The sequence below is a fragment of the Mytilus galloprovincialis genome, chromosome 4 (genome assembly GCF_965363235.1).
Source record: "Mytilus galloprovincialis chromosome 4, xbMytGall1.hap1.1, whole genome shotgun sequence".
NCBI lineage: Eukaryota > Metazoa > Mollusca > Bivalvia > Mytilida > Mytilidae > Mytilus > Mytilus galloprovincialis.
In genome coordinates, this window is record NC_134841.1 from 36,041,226 (window position 1) to 36,060,017 (window position 18,792).

Sequence of the window (18,792 nt, forward strand, 5' to 3'; positions counted from 1 at the left end):
AAGTGTGTAACGTTAGTTAATGGTAAATAGTGTACATGATTACAATCATAATCAAGGGACAGTCCTGTTATTGCTTATCTGCATATCGAGCTGACATTGAGGACTTCAAAATAGAGCATAGACAATCGCCTGCCTGTAGGTTCAAAATGGCCAATTGTATTAGTTTAAGTTATAAGTTTCTCTTTGCGTCTAGTTTTTATATGATGAAAAACGACTGAACATTCAGACGATGACACAAAAGATGACTGGAGAAATACGATAGTCTGCAGGAGATAATATCTTAATTTTGGTTGTGAAAACAATTTTAAAAAAGGGGGACGAAAGATACCAAATAAACTGACTAAGTCATGTTATAAAGTAAAAGAAAAGCAGACAAATAATAATGCAGAAGACAAAACATAGAAAACTAATGACTAAGCAACACGAACCCCACCAAAAACTTGGGGTGATAGCAGGTGCTCCGGAAGGGTAAGCAGATTATGATGCACATGCATCTATGCAATCTAACTCAAATAAACATACTAACAAAACAAACAACCCCCTTTAAGTTTTTGTGACGTTTGGATTGCTGTCACACTGCAGTTTACTTAGGTAAGTACGCATGTCTTAAACTAGCTAACGCTGATATCTGGAAGAATAATTCAAATAAAATCCTCTTTCCGAAAAAAAAAACATCTATTTAGTAACATTGTATGAGCAACTATTTTCACGTAATGCAGTAACCCTCATAACACAATAAGAAGTCGATGCTTGTAGAAATTATACAATGTAATTTGTAACTATATATATTCTGAATTTACACTCAAAAACTATCTCATTATCTGCTATATATATATATGAGTAAAAGGAGATGTGAATAAAACGTCAATCAAACAGCAACCTAACAACAGATATACAATCAAGGGATAAAACAATAGTCTTCAAAAATTGATTGTTGGTTGCATAACGTTTAGTGACAAGAACACACTAACAGTAAATACAAAAGGTAGGTCCTGTTATCAAGGGGAAATTTAGACTGCAACGGCAAAATGGGGATGAATTGGATAGCAACAGAACAGTTGCCTTGAAACAGGTCACATACGGAAACCTCAAAGAGTTGTTATAAAGGTTATCAACTTCCCCATTCTGGTCGGACGTGGCTGCATACTTGTACATCCCGCAATGTCAAACGGACGACATAGAAAATTAAAGATTTGGCAACAAAAACCTCACTTTAACCCAAGGTGAACTTATGTGCTTCGAAGGAGAAGCAGATTTTGCTCCACATTTGACATCCGCCATGTTACTCATGTAAAGAAAAATTCGGTGAAAAGTCTGATTCACATAGACCCTTTAAGGAGTTGTTACAAGGGATATTAACGTTCTCAGAGTGCAACACTCTTTCATCATGAGGCATCGGATGTAACTTCCATATTCTAGCGGGACGTGGATGTGCACTTGTATACTCCCCACTGCCAAACGGACGACATAGAACTAAAGATTGAACAACTAAAAGCCCATTAAATTATGGGTAAACTCATGTCTCCGGATGTGATGTCCGCCGTATGGTTCATGTTAAAAACAAATCAAAGAGACTGATTTACATACTGATTCGTTAAAGAGTTTTTACAGAGCCTGAAACTCCCTCTCTCTCTCTTCACGAGGCATCGAATTTAGCTTTCCTGTTCTAACCGGATGTGGCTGCGTACTTGTACATCCCTCACAGTCAAACGGACGAAATAGAAAACTAAACATTGGACAACCAACACAATAAAGTCAAGGGGAAATCATTTGCTTCCGAAGGAGAAGCTGATTTTGCTCCACATGTGATTCCGTTGTATCACTCATGTAAATACAAATCCGGTGAAGTCTGATTCGGTAGGTCATATACGAGAAAAGAGGATCTTAATCTTAAATCTCCCTTTTTTTCTAACATTCGCAAATTTCGAAAAAATTAATAGGAACACTTTACTCTCTAATACCGATATAACGTACATTGCAATAATCAATGACACAAACAAAACAAGAAAAGAAAAAAGCAAAATGAATTAATTAATATTTTCGTCTATTTATCTACAAGTTATACAGAAAATATCTGTCAAGTTATGTTTTGTTGGGTAAATAAGCTATAAATAAAAAAGTTTAATTTATAATTGGTATTTGTAAAAGTAGCAAAACACATCCGCAATATAGAAAGAGAATTTATGAAAAAAGACAATTTCGGATATGTAAGATTATGTAGCAAAGTAGTGGAGTATATATAATAAAATACTAATGAAAAAAAACATATCTGACAACTAAACAAACTGATCTTCAAAGGGACATAGTTAAACCGAGACTTTCAAAGCATTTAAACATTTAAAACGTGCGTACTAAAAGACAACTTTTTTTATTAAGGGTGGTGGAGTCCATACATTTTTACGATTTCATTCTATTATGTCTTGTCCTCTCGATTTCCATGTTTAACATAGTTTGTTCGGTATCCTCTATTAGATTATTGATTGCAAGTTTGCCGTTTCAACTTTCGAAATCTTATGGTTTTTGTGCAATATTTTCAAACGCGTACATCAAAGCTGATATTTGGGTAAATCATCCATAAAAATTGGAAATCGTCATATCACATGACGTTATTTTCATTTTGGGTTACGTAATGAAATTGCCGACAGTCATTTAGTTTCCGAAACAGCGAATCGTCTTTATACAATACGTGTACTATCCGATATGGTATACAGTCTGTATAGAAGGCCACTACAATAACGATAGAGAAAACTTATTTACTCCAATGACTGTAGTTGAGCCGAAATAAAACTCGCACGTAAGCTGTAGCATTTAATCCAATAGTTTCCTTTTGTCTTATCAACAGCTGCTTCTTCAACCTTAGCCGTATGTGGCAAAACTTTTAGGAATTATGGTCCTCAATGCTCTTCAACTTTGTACTTTATTTGGACTTATTTACTTTTTGGATTCGAGCGTCACTGGTGAGTCTTTGGTAGACGAAACGCGCGTCTGGCGTAAATACAAAATTTAATCACGGTATGAGTTTATTTACGTTAAAGTGTGAGGCATTAAGAACTGGTTATCGTATGAATGATGGTGGCCATACTTTAATCCTGCTCACCCATTGGTTTTATTAAGATTTAAGCTTTTAGTAAACGAACGAAGAAAAGGAAGTCAAACGTTTCTTATTGGTTGTGATACATAAACCCATGATAAAGAGTCAAATATGCATGAATTGTGTTTTTGGGTATCAACATTCATCTGTTAGTCCTAAGGCATGAGTCCCAAGGTCGGAGAGAAGACAGATACATAAAGTAATGAATACCAAATTATTTTTAAAAAAATCATTATTTTACTTCTGTACAGACTAAAAGAAACATGAAACCAATAGATATTAAAGCGAGCAACAATTTAACACAAATTATTGAAAAGAGAAAACGTTGTAAATGGAATCATCACATTACAAATGAAAAAAGATCATATTATGTCACTCAAAGCTGAACGTTTAAAAGCTATCATATTTCAATCAGACACTTGCATTATGAATATTGTTTTTCTACATTTGCATCAAAATTTCATCAAGTTGCAGAATTAAAAGTAGATTAGTAGTTTAATTGTTAATATAAAATAGCAAAATAGAGTAATAAAAAGGTAGTTAATGTCTCCATAGAATGCACTGCATTGAGCAACCGTTTGATTTCAATGAGGATATAAAGGGGGAATTAATTTAATCGTTAAATATTTGTCTTGATAGACCCACAGTAGATACAATCAGAAGAAAAAAAAACACCAGACCAAACCGACGTTTTTACCTAACAGCAAACAGCACATTGCAAAATACAATTAACAAGAAAAAATGGTCCAAAAAATTCTTGAAAACAGAAAACAGCAAAGAAATCCAAGTAAGTCAGGTGACGAAAATGTGTAATAGAAGCATACATATGACTTCATCTTTCATAGAAATGTAGATTTAGATTACTATGCGAGCATAAGAGAATGGAAAGCAGAAAGTATTTTGTGTAAAGGACTTTACACTATTTGTAATTTTTCTATAAAATTCAGAATTGAAATGGGGAATATGTCAAAGAGCAGATAACAGCCAAAGCGAGAAAATTTCGAACACAGAGGTGCGCCTCAGCTGGCCCCTAAATAAAATTTGTACTAGTCATGAACGTCATACTAAACTCCAAAAACATATAAATGGCTTGAGACAGGCGCAATAGTGTTTAATGAAGCTAACATCGGGGATATGATTCGTCTTATATCTTGTCTATAACTTTTAATCGGTTGAAAAAAATGATACATGTATTCATTGTTAGAAAATCTGACAATCTTTTTATTTTTTAAAAAGCCACCACTTTGTCAAACTGTATCGGTAAATTCTTGGATTTTAATAGATGATTTATGTTTCAGGAATAGTCTAATTCAAGTATATTGTTTTCTACTGAGGGTAAACACATTTTTTAATAAACTTTTTAAACCCTCTTTTGGTTTCAAAAAAAAATTACCAAAAAAATATACTGTTAGAACCTAAACATTCAAAGTATTCTTTTTTAAGACTTTATTTGACAAGAGCTTCTGGTGTTTGATTTTTGTTTCAATTGTGAAATGTTTAAAATGTAGACCTAATACTAAAAAATAATATATTTGTTGCAGATTGTCATCGAAGAAAAGAACTAAATGAAACGATCAGGACAAGAACTGCTTGGAAAACGTATGATGCATTATTTGTAAGATGAACTAATGTTAGTTTTCTCAAGAGAAAAAAAGATGATTGAGTTAGCGTGATCAAGTATGATAAAACATGCCATGTCACATCACAAGAGTTCGTATAGTCATTTCAAATTACCACAATGTCCTTTAAAAAATAATAACTATATAACTAAGAATAAATTAGCAAAGTTATTTACCTTTATTTGTTGACAATGATCAGTGTGGTATCATATCGATATAGGTGCTCCTGAAATTGGACCTCAGATGCGTCCGACGTTCTGTAACAAATAATTTAAGTTGGAATTATAAAGGAGATTGACAGCGTGAATTACTTCATAGGAAACACCCAATCAGAAACCAGCAGCCAATTATCAACATAATGAACAAGCATGGTATGTGAAGAATACAATTATATTTCGTATCAATAATTCTCTGACAGAAATCGATCAGCGAAACTGTCAACACTTGTAGAAAATATAAACCCTAAATTACATATAATATGTAATATTGACGATTCTTACAGTTATCCTTGTCACAAACCTTCTATTCAGAAGCAACGGTAATCCTTTGTAATAATTGCTATATTATAATTGATCCAAGTTAATCAGATTGTCAATATTTAAGAAGTCCTGATTTGACTTGTGGAGTCATTTGGTCATCATTTAACTTGTTATTGCTAAATGTTATTAGCTTGATGAATTATTACTGAGCAACACAAGTCGTTGGTCGGTCACAACTTACTATGCTGCATATGTCATTGTCTTCTTTTATTGTTTGAAAATGATGTAATTGTTTCCTTAGATTTACGGAGTAAAATCGTCTACAGGCAGTAGCCTGTCATAGAACATCTAAAACTCTGTGGAAAAAATTTCAAAAAATCGATGGATACCCTTAAACGTTAGGTATATATATAGGCGTTCGAGGCTCTTCCTTCACGCTGTTTTAGTATTGGCGAATCAAAATGTAGATTTCTTTTTGGCGTTTATTAAAGCGGGCAAACAATAAAGCCATTGTCCACCCGAAGGAAACGGGAAACTGTAAACGTGAACTAGTATTGGTATTTTGATGAGAAAATGCTTATTGAAAGCTATAATTTATTAATTCGGTGTTGTTAATCGTTATTTGATATCTTTGTTTGTTATTTTTCGAGAAAAATGCTTTATAAATTCTCTCGTACTTTAAAAGGGAACGTTAGAATATCAACAATTAGAGTGTTTATTTTTTGTACTTAAGTTGAATAGATATAAAAAGTAAAATCACAAAAATAATGAACTCCGAGGAAAATTCAAAACGAAAAGTCCCTAATCAAATGGAAAGATCAAATGATAAAACACATCAAACGAATTGAAACAACTGGAGGTTTGGCATGCCACAAAACCAGGTTCAACCCATCATTTTTTTTCTTTAAAAATGCCCTGTACCAAGTCGGGAATATGGCCATTGTTATATTATAGTTCGTTTCTGTGTGTGTTACATTTTAACGTTGTGTTTCCGTGGTGTCGTTTGTTTTCTCTTATTTTTTCACATTACTATAAGACGTGTCACGGTACTTAAAAGAGGGACGAAAGATACCAAAGGGACAGTCAAACTCATAAATCCAAAACAAACTGACAACGCCATGGCTAAAAATGAAAAAAGACAAACAAACAACAGCACACACGACACAACATAGAAAACTAAAGAATAAACAACATGAACTCCACCAAAAAACTAGGGGTGATATCAGGTGCTCCGGAAGGGTAAGCAGATCCTGCTCCACATGCGGCACCCGTCTATCTATCCCAAATTCATGTATTTGGATTTGATGTTATATTTGTTATTCTCATAGGATTTTGTCTAATGCTTAGTCCGTTTCTGTGTGTGTGTTACATTTTAAGGTTGTTCTCCTCTTATGTTTAATGCGTTTACCTCAGTTTTAGTTTGTTACCCCGATTTTGTTTTTTGTCCATGGATTTATGAGTTTTGAACAGCGGTATACTACTGTTGCCTTTATTCATATTCCTGACTTGGTACATGCCCTTTAATTGTAGCATTCTATAACTTGTTACTCTAAACGTAACTGCGGACACTCACCATCCCCAGCCGAGTATTCAGTGCATCGGTTCTGACATTTATAAAATTATATTTCGTAAAGCTCCTTTGATGAATTAAGAAAATATTATACTAGATTTCCACTCTCTACGGAAAAGTGTACCTGAGAAAGTTTGGCTATTGTTTTGGGGTTACTTTTTTATCTTAAAATTTAGATGTTCTAGTATTTATGCATTCATTGCTTTTAATTGTCTGTCAGTATTCAAACTGAATGTAAATACAGCAAAGAGCTTCAAATAGAAATAAGAAGATGTGATTTGAGTGCCAATGTCACAATTGTGTAAAAAGTAAACAATTAGATGGGATCTTTTTATTTATAATATACATGAGTTGTATGTATTATCAAAAATCCAACTTTAATATCAATCTTGGAAACATTTTTTTTCAAACTATTAACTAAAGAATGAAAAAGAGGCGACACTTCAAGGTTAACGAATGCAATTACATATCTCAAGATAACACTTATTATCGTTCTTGTTTGACATTTTTTATTATTAAGGACTCCTAAGGTGTCTGTTATTTTTTGAAAACTGGACGCTAATGGAGACTGGTTTTCTGTCCTTTGTTAGGCTCTGACAAGAGGGACTCTGAAACCCGTATATGTCAAGGGAGATAATCAGCCTAGGCGCGAATGTTAACCTAAATAAATTACATGTATATTGTTATGACACTTTGCTTATTGAGGATCGTCTACTAATGTCTATAATTTTCTTCATTATTTATTGTTTTATTCAGTTGTGGTTTTATTGAAGACTCAGCATCTTCATGTTAAAGGATATTTGTGTTAGTCATCGAGGTATTTACTCTCACGGAAGTGGTGGCTTATTGGTGTTGTAAACAGTTTAATCATTCCTTCGAAGACCAGTATTAAAGTGTTGTTTTTACGTAATTTACTTGCATCACAGCTCTTGAGACGTAACTGATTTCGATATAAAAGGTATATGCAGTGTTCATTTTAATGATGGTACGAATGATTTATCAAGAGTCTTAATTTGATGGATAAGTATATCCCTAGATGTCTATATACTTTCTTATATGCCCGGAACAAATTCATTAAAGTATAACATGTTGCGTAAGACGATTGCTGGAGGTTTATTGAACCTGTATATCTTAAAATCATATGTATCTGTTCAAAATGACCATCAATTCATTATTGTGTTTGTCAAAACAAATGGTATGAAATAAACTATAAACATCGGTACCAGGAAACAAAATGTAATCAAGACGGACGTTTCGTCTACAAAAGACTCATCAGTGACGCTCAAGAGTTAAAATGACCAAGAATATTCTAACTTACACCTTTCAATTGAAATATGCAAAATCGTCAAAGAATAAAAATTTACATTTGTCTTACAGAGTTGTTAGAAGTTTCTCAATAATAACTTTAATGTTTTCTAAACTGATCAATATTGATAGTTTAGTAAAACTATTCCTACTTGACTTAAGACAGTTTTGGCTCTCCGTACCTTTTAGGTTTTATTAGCTTTTTGTTGGTATTTCTTAAAGGTTTTTGATAATGTTGAATTAATGTCGTAGAAGTAAACGTTACATCATATTTCGTATAGCCGTTTTGAATGTAAAAAAACACAAGGGAATTGCATGCACTTAAAACAGAGCTTCAGTTGTTACTTCGACTTAAGACGCTCAACCTCACAACTCAAGACCCGATAATTTTCACTTCATGTTTGTCAAATCCACGCGAAAATATGTGTATATGAAAATGACAACTATACCTGTTCGCTGTATAGATGATTTCCTCTCACAAAATGATACAAACATTTAGTGACTATGCTTTACGCATATATTCCATCTAACTTGAGATTTAGGATACACCAGATGCAGTTACATCACATTTGGACCTACATCTAGAAACTGACAGTGAGGGTAGGTTGAGAACAAAATTTCACGACAAAAGAGATGATTTCAGCTTCCCAATTGTGAACTTTCCATCTCAATGTAACAGTTATCCAGCATAGACTGATATACAAACATACAAGTTGCTTCATCCGTTGCTGGTTAAAAGAAACATAAGCTACGAGATACAAAAAATAATAAAATATGATATTTTTTTTCAATCTACGAAACACTGATGAAAAACGTATTTTTTAAACCTACTTCATGAAATCAAACAGACCTAGAAAAATTCAATAACACGTGTTCTCTATCTTTTTATCTTTATAAAATACATTTTTATCGGGTCACCTCGATGTGTTTATTATATGTCGTCTAGGCTAAGGTACAAGCGAAATGGGGATACATATTATTGGGGCCATGCATAGTGAACTGTTTATTTATTTTTTTTTTTTTTTAAATGGATATATGTTTTAGTATATTCTTAATTTTAAATTAGATTTAATTCAAATCGCTGAATACTTTTTACAATTAATGCCCCTTTAAGAATCTCTATTTTTTTTACTTTATATTTATTACAATTGTTTGTTAAATATAGGTATTTGTTCTTCGCTTCAAAATTGTAACCTAAATATTGACCCACATGTTGAGCAGGATCTGCTGTCCCTTCCGGAGCAGCAGTCTTTGGAGGGGTTCGTGTTGCTTAGCCATTAGTTTTCTATGTTGCATCTTGTGTACTATTATTTGTCTGTTTTTCTTTTTTAGCAATAGTGTTGTCAGTTTATTTTCAATATATGAGTTTGACAAAAACATGTATTTAAAATAAAACATTATACTTTATCCGAAAGATAATTTTGATGATCTAAGCTCTTTATAAGATTACGTAATAATTTTGGTTTTTCCGTACGATTTTTTTTATCAAATTGCTTTGTTCAAAAGATCTGTTATATAGGCAATTGATGACTGCTGCAAATATTGTTTATTCTTTTAAAAATTGCAACATAAGTTACATTATTAATGATACCTACTATAGATAAAATATTTCCTTTTATAAAGAGCGTTATAGAAATTAAAAACCAATTCTTCAGAGAACAATTGAAGGTCTTTCCACCTCGATAATAAGAATGAAATTTAAAAAACGATGTTAGAAAATGTCACTCCTTGTTAATGTAAAGAACCAGAAAGAACTTTTAGCAAAGGTCAAAATCTAGAACGTCAAATTGACCCTTGACCTTAATTTCAAGGTCATAGGTCAGCGATCTCAAATCAAAAGACCCCAGGTCAATCACTTGTATGGTTGTGGATAAATACTGATTTGAAATACATAAGGGGAGAAAACTCCTATAAGGGTTAACCAAAACACTTTGACTGAAATAGGTTGAAGTTGCGCCTTATTGTAAACAGTCATTTGGCAAACACATCATATCATTTACTGTCACAGTTTCTGTGGAATAACGATAACAAGCAAAATTCAAATTTAGACCATGACCTTGACCTTTGACCTTGACCTCAATTTTCTTCAAATGGACCAAGGACTTCATATCAAAAGACTGTAGGCCTCTACGACTTATAACGTATGAATTTATCCAACAAATCGCATATCTTAAATTTTCAAAGGGAAGTAACTCCCATAAGATGTCTTCTGATCACTCCAGTCAAAATAAATCAAATCATTCTCAAGAGTAGACGAACAATTTGGTGAAAACAGTTTTCTAAAATCATTTACGGTTTTAGAGATATAGCGATAACAAGAAAAAGTGTTCGGTCACACAGGGTGAGTTTTGAAACCCCCATTACTGTACAACATCATTGGCCAAAAAATCCATTCGATATGTTGTAAAACAAAAAAGCATCTCAGACGGCAGAAGAAAAAAAATAATCAGAAGAAAAACAAAAGGTCTTTCCACGAAAAGTGGAAAGACCTAATAAGTATTGAAGTAATTGTTTATGTGTTCTCGTCTTTAATGTGCATGAACTACTTATCACTGGGGAAACAACAACCAATACAGCTACTATGTACTTAAATATATGTTCATGTTCTGTAAAATAACAGGAAAATACTACGTCTTTATGCAAATTGCTTGTTTTATTTGTTAATTGTCGCAGCATACGAAGACCAGAAGTCAATTTCTTAGCACATTCTTATGTTTGGGAAAAAAAATCGGCTGAATGTTGAACATCAATATTCAATATATTTTAGACATTACTGAATTTAATAACGATGTAGACTGTTACATAATTGTGAAAGAACAAATTGTCAGGAATTACACATGTAAAGACACGAAAAGATAAAATGCTCATTTAATTATATCGTATTTGTCTCCGTAATGTAAATAATTAAAGAGACAAGAGAAAAAACTATAAGTGCCAGTCAGGACATCTAGGTTAAACTAGCACTTTAAACAAATACACTTAAATTCAAGTACTATTAAGCTATCATTTGTTTTGTTGGCAATTGTCGTTCAGTCTTTGTAGTGCAAATATGGTAATTTCGTTTAGCGTTTGGTGTTTGGAGGTTATATGCTTAATCTACATCAACAGTCGAGGCAAGGTCAAAATAAATACACAAGGGGTAAAATGCTGATGTAGGCAGTTCTAGTAATTTTCTTTTTAAGTTCCTGTTAATATGTATGTGCTTGATTGCCGTTTCATATTTGAAACCAATGTAAATGTTTTACTTCTGACAGAATAAAACTCTCTTTAGACCGAGACAGTATTACATCATACAAGGTGTATCCAAATTGTTTTAGCAAAGAATTCATATCAAGCCGGCACTAATGTCAATCTTAAACTTGCAGGGATGTGAGATTTTTGTCTGCTCCTTGATGAATTCCTCACAGTGCCTTAACCCGAAGAAAGGAAATAATAAAACTGTCCCTTTGCTTTAGTATGTTTTTGCTGTGCATGCGTAAAGATTTTGTGTCATGGATAGCCCATACACTTGTCTTTCTTCTCTATGGATTGATTTAATTTGGAAACACTGCATGTATATAGTGTCGATCCTTGCTTGCATTTGGTTAATTGTAAGTCTTCTGTGGTATACGGCAAATTACATTTGAAAATAAATGATCATATAAAATTCAATGAGTAGGAGTTGTGTCAAACACCGGTCACTTGATAAAAGACAACATACATGATAATCCCCAATAGATTAAAAAGCTCGTTGGAAAAAGAATGACTGACACCAATTAGTCCACTGTACATTATAGATGATATCGGCATTAGGAAGATGTTATTACGCTGGTAATATCTATAAAAGTTCAAGGAATAATTTTAATCTCATGCCTTGTGTAGGCATTACATCCAGGTTGGACGATGTCTAAAACCAGCTTTTAATATTGTGAGATCGGTAAAGTAGGTTGAGTGTTGTGTTGGAAATAAAGATATTTAACTTATGCAATCAACTCTGATTACAATGTTCAAACAAGATCCTTGAAACTTCACAAATGATTGGAAATATATTGCAGGTGTTATTTACTGTATATGATAAAATTCTTTTGTCATTCTTGAAAAAAATTTCAAGAGATGTTTAAAAAATTTTGCTATGCATATGTCCGTACTTTTTAATATTCATTAAAAACCATACTCTCCCTTTTAGCGTAATTCTGCGCAATCCGCATAAAATTATTGAGTTTCGACCATTTTTAACTATAACCAAGCAGACACTGTATTTTTTTTGAAAAAAAGATATTTATGTTTGAAAATGAGTCTTCATCATCAAAACGAATACAAACCTAAACTCATAATAAAAATAATACATTCAAAATAACAAGAACTACCCAAATAGTGTAAAGTACAACAGAACACACTTATAACAGATTCATCTTGAAGAAAATGAACTAATTTGAAACAAAACAGACAATCACCAACACAACGCATGGTCTAGATAGATCGAGATGTTACTATTATTTGATGTAAAAGAAAACTCATGAAATATACCTGGCTTATAATTGTGTACGTTAGACGATCGTTTCGTCTACAAAAGACGAAACCTTGACGCCCAAATTTAAAAAAAGATAAATGTACAATATATGTAATTTTCGAAAATTATAAAATTGATTTGTACGAGCTTAAGAAACTGGTACTTGGTACGAAATAGGACGAAAAGCCAGGCTCGTACCAAACTTCTAACAAAAACGTTTTACAGCGGTATACTACTGTTGCCTTTATTTACTTTTCCGACAATGTACATATATTATTTTCATTCTGCAATTGAAGCCTGGTACTTCAGCAGTATTTGTTTAAATCAAAATCATTGCCTTTGATTTTTTAAAGGAATCGACATAGTTGAAATAACTGAAACGTGATCCGCTAAGAGGATCCTAAAATGAACTGTTATCCAGAAAGAAATATCCATATAACTGCTTGCTCAACATGGAAGCGGGTACAGGAGACTCGCGTCTGGCCTACTAAATTATAATCCTGGTACTTTTGATAACTATTTACACCACTGGGTCGATGCCACTGCTGGTGGACGTTTCGTCCCCGAGGGTATCACCAGCCCAGCAGTCAGCACTTCGGTGTTGACATGAATATCAATAATGTGATCATTTTTATAAATTTCCTGATACAAAACTTTGAATTTTTCGAAAAACTAAGGATTTTCTTGTCCCAGGAATAGATTACCTTAGCCGTATTTGGCACAACTTTTTGGAATTTTGGATCCTCTATGCTCTTCAACTTTGTATTGTTTGGCTTTATAACTATTTTGATATGAGCGTCACTGATGAGTCTTATGTAGACGAAACGCGCGTCTGGCGTACTGAATTATAATCCTGGTACTTTTGATAACTATTTGTACATAATATTATTTTATTAATTATACCTGATATTTGTACAATAGTAAGTTTACTTCAGGATAAACCAGTAGTAACCTCACTTTTGTTTAATTTTCGATGTAGAGACGCGAAAACATGGAAAAAACTCAGTCTACAATATATATTTGGACTATCATTGCACACTAACTCCTACACAATGAACGTACTGTGTAGTAAATAGGATTCCAGTCTCCAACGCACCATAAAACTTTCAAAAGCAATAAAATTCTACTTTGCATAATAATACATCATCTGAAGTCGGACTGTCAATCAATCTAAGACTTAATTCCTTATTGTTACAATTTGATGTAATTTAAAGTAATTTTGTCTTAACGTCGCTCTGGAAGATAAAGCGTCATTTACTGAGCAGTAAATTCAATTTTACTTGAATTTTCTTTCTCTTAATTCATTTATTCAACTGCAATAAATTCTGAATGAATAAATTTTTAAAGAAGAAGTCATTTATAATTGGTGTTTACACTGAAGTTGTCTAAGCTTCTAAGCTCGTATTTTTTAATTTGGCCAAGACAAAAGTCGTCGATTAAAACACTTTGATATGTGACATTTTGAAATGACTTATTCTAAACCTTGAATTTTGAAGACAAAACATTAAAATCACTGAGAAAGGAATCGGATTTTATAATCGTATCCTCAATTGTAAATTTCTATAAATGTCTTAAAGCTAATACTGTGAGATTTGAAAGACTGTCTAATTTTGAATTCTAAATAATTAAATTGTTTCAGGAGAAAATTCTATGGAGAAATTAACGGAAATAAAGATTTTTCCGGTGTTGATTAAGACTGTCAAAACCAGGGCACTTGTACAAGAATATACAAGGTTACAAATAAAACAGGGAATTACAACAAAGCGCCACGTATTATTACGACAAGCGGAAGGATCTATGAAATTAAAACTTGCATATAATGATAAAGGCAGAAGGATGTGTTATGATTGAATGAAATGAGTAAACAGCATCTTTCTGTGATAAAAAAAAATGAAATTAAAAAAAGGGATAAAAAAACTAACCCAGAAGTTATATCCGTTGTTAAAACATTCACACATATAAGAAGAGACGAGACAACAGTAGTTGGAAAATAAAGGCAACAGTAGTAAACGCTTTTCAATAGTCTTAAATCAGTTTGTCTGATAAAAATCCGGGCCACAAACCAAATCTGAGGGAAACACGTACTATAAAACGAAATCAACGGAAACTGCTTCAAAAACGAGCACAAACATGCATTACAACGGACTTTTGTATAACAACTGTTATATTCATGACTTGGTACAGGACATTTTAAGAAAAAACATTAACTGATTTCCAAAAGACTAAACAAAAAACGAAAATATGAACACAACGAGCCGATCATAAAAAATTGAAAACAACACGTGTAATAATTTCTTGCGTCCGAGGCGCTTTTCTTGATTTACCTTAATCAGGAACGTTCAAAGCCAAACATTTGAAATCCGAAGATGTATAAGTACAGAAACCGTTGAAGAGCTATATGTCAAAAATACATAAAATAAATAGCCAAAGTCATCTAAAGCCAACTTTGCCTAAGGGAGTTAAAAAAACCTTTGTTTTCTTTATAATTTCAAAATTTATAAATGGACAATTTTAGTAAAGTTTGTTAAATCATGTCAGCACCGAAGTACTGACTACTGAGCTGAAGATACCCTCGGGGACTGATAGTCCACAAACAGAGGTATCGACCCAGTGATGTAAAAAATTGAAAACAACACGTTTAATAAATGAGGGTGTGGTAAAATTATGTGCTCTTATCTGGGTCATTATGCTGTTCGTGCTTCACTAGCAAAAAGGAAAAACCACAAAAATACCGAACTATGAGGTAAATTCAAAACATATAGCTTCCTACAAATGACAAGTAAACAGCCTGTGATATTATAATCGCGGAAATGATATAGGGTTGTGTCACAATATAACATGTTATGTTGACACTAAGGAAACGCTATTTCATCGTTTGTCCACTGAATGAGTTTCGTTTCTTGTGTTACAATCCCCCTCCTTTTATCTCATTTAAACTAATAGAATGGGTTGTTAAACGACATTGGCTACATATGATGGTCTCGCACGGGTTCTTGTTCATGGCATTCTTGGTTTTTAAAGTCCAGGAGTAAACAGTTGAGTGTCGTATGTCGAGCTATGAACTGCTTACTCCCACTCGCAACCTAGTTATGTCAGGTTGGTGGTGTGTTCATGTTGACTAATAACAGTGTAATGTGTTTAATGGACAATATATTATACTTAATTTCTTTTTGCTATATAGTTGCATGTCCTAATTTAATTGAACACAAGTTCCGTGTTCAATATTCAAGAATTGAGTGACTTCTTATAATTTTATTGAGTGTAAAAAGTTAAATCACAAAAATACTGAACTCCGCTCAAACACATCAATCGAATGAATAACAACTGTTACAGTCCTGGCTTGGTACAGGCATTTTCTCATGTAGAAAATGGTGGAATGAACCAGGTTTTAAAGCTAGATAAACATCTCACTTGTATGACAGTCACATCAAATTCCATTATATTGACAATGATGCATGAACAAAACAAACAGACTTAAGAGATAAAAATGTAAACAAATAGGGGTACAATAAAAGATCGTGAATGATGTCGAGTTACATACCTATTCATATGTACAACTCCTAGTTCAAAATTAAATAAATACATGACAAGACACTACAATATGGTACCGATTCAAATAAAAGACTTATGTCATCCTTTATCAATAATTTCTCTACATATTTTATTTTCTATCGATGGTTATTACGCTTGTATGGTCAAATATAATGGCTAGACAAATTTCATACAGATAATGAGTACGTTTTTCAATTAATCACTTTAATTTCTATTTTTTAGTCGTCAGATTTCAATTTACCACCCACAACATATTTTTACACGTCACATGATTTTTTTTCTTTTTGACACAAGTTATTGTCAGCGTTTTCATTATAGATTTCTTCTTTTATATTTTCCACACTCAACAGAAAATTGGACTTCATCACGCTCCACTAATTAATAAACAACTATAATGGAGACAACTTTAAAGTATTCCAATCTTTTGGCTTTGCCCCTTTGCAAATGGCCGGTAATGGACTTCCGGTAAAGAACAATTAACGACAAAAAGTGATTTAACGTCATGTAATAAATTGATTGCACAACAAAACTTTTGCAAAGAATAATTACTTTTAATGTTAAGGTGCTTCCGATTTATCAATAACGTCAAGGTAAAGACAATGTTGCATTCATAAATTAAAGTATCCATTATTATCATGACTTTGCATGGTATAAACGAACTTTTATTGATAGCATGGAAGGCTTATTTATTAAAACTCGTTGATGATCAGGATTATTTACCAAACACTTAATTCATAATTTAAAAAGATCTCGGTCAACTTTTTTTTCAGATTTAATATTGAATTTTATATCGTATCTCTGAACTATCACCAATATTGGTAACGAATATTATGTTTATATAATTTATGTTGTGTACAGGATTTAGTTTTGTAAATTTTATTTTGTATAAAGTATTTTAAATATTTTTACTCCATCATTTTTTTTTCAACAACTAATACAAATAGTCATCAATAATTGACCAGCTTGATGTTTTACTCACAAGTTTATTCTTCAACGTAATCTCTATGTCAATAAGAAGCAAATGATGAAAACAGATTGAGTTAAATTCTTTCTATTATGTCGTTTAATGCACTTATAAAAACTTTCATCGATGTTTTTTAAACGACTACAGCATGTGATCATGCAAACATGTCAGTGATACACTACTTGTATACCTACACAAGTGTGCTATATTATGTTAAGAAATTGAAGGGAGAAAACCCTTTATACATTTCGTATGTGTGAATGCCTGGATTTACCTTCATCAGGACGACCCAACCAGTGAAAGCAAAACATGTGTAAATACGAAGAAATGTTGGGAGTTATATGACCAAAAGGAACTTAAAGACAATGCCTACCCAAGATTATTCAATACGGTTATATCTATCTTAGGGAGATTGCACTTAAGTTTCCAAATATTTTCTGAAATAATCAACGGAAAAATTTAAAAGAATTTCACAAAATACTGCTATGTTTAATCCCATCCCAATTGATGGTAGCTCTTCTTGGTGACCCGTTGATAGTCGCGATATAACCTTCTGTTATGAGTCGGCGTTGAGCAAAAATATCAATAAATCAAATAATCACTGGGTGATCCGTTGACCCTTTTGTCTCCAGTATGCACGTGTTGACAGTAACGTCTCGTATACATTTTGTAATATTGATATCATTTAGTCAAACTCTTAATGTAAATGACTTGTCCTTCGTATCTTTTAGTTTTGTTTTGTTAAATGGTCATGCTAGTATAGTTATGCTTCTAATGATATAAGTTTTATCCAACTGTTTATATTATTCTGTGGCCAATATGGTATTAATGAAGTTTCTGTTAAACATATACAGCTATCCTTGACTCGGACGATTCAGAGCTTGTCATATTGTATTGACATTAATCTAATATTGAAACCCATATGTTTTCCTCTGATGTTTTTTTATTTATTTTGGTATGGCTTTGTTCTCTGATGCCTGAATAGGTTGCAAATAGTTATCAGAAGTACCAGGATTATAATCTAGTACGCCAGACGCGCGTCTCGTCCACATAAGACTCATCAGTGACGCTCAAATCGAAATATTGATAAAGCCAAAGATGTACAAAGTTGAAGAGCATTGAGGATCCTAAATTCCAAAAAGTTGTGCCAAATACGGCTAAGGTAATTAATGCCTGGAATAAGAAAATCCTTAGTTTTTCGAACAATTCAAAGTTTTGTAAACAGGAAAGTTAGATTTAATATCACTGAACTTACAAAACACTATATTAAGCTACGAACTAAAATCATGTTTTCAGTAACTGTAAGATGGTAAACCAAAGATGAAGGACTCAACCAAAACTGTTTTCATCAAAACAAAACCAGTTTTCTTCAAAACAGGATAACTATTTTCGTAAACATTTATGAGGTAATGTAAGGTTTGCTGCATATCATTCGATTTTAGTTTGATTATTTTTTTTTCTATTGCGGCTTCTTATATATACGGTCAAATCACATAGACAGCCAGCCAAAAAAGAATTAAAAAGAGGTTGATACTATAGACTTGGTTTGTCATTCTGGCCTTTAATCGGATTTTACACAACACTAACATATAACCTACTTTTAACACATAGAAGGACATTATAATATATAGTTATCAAAGGTACCAGGATTATAATTTAGTACGCCAGACGCGCGTTTCGTCTACATAAGACTCATCAGTGACGCTCAAATCGAAATACTGAT

The 18,792-nt window shown here is 32.6% G+C and overlaps 1 protein-coding gene across 2 annotated transcripts in view; it reads right to left on the bottom strand.

The window, feature by feature from the left end:
* The window catches only part of LOC143072009 (G-protein coupled receptor dmsr-1-like), a 92,997-nt gene that overhangs the window by 24,282 nt on the left and 49,923 nt on the right, over nt 1-18,792 (bottom strand). For both annotated transcript variants that reach the window (XM_076246755.1, XM_076246754.1), the window contains one exon: nt 4,887-4,967. The gene's annotated coding sequence lies outside the window, so the exon portion shown is untranslated. The remainder of the gene's footprint in view (nt 1-4,886; nt 4,968-18,792) is intronic.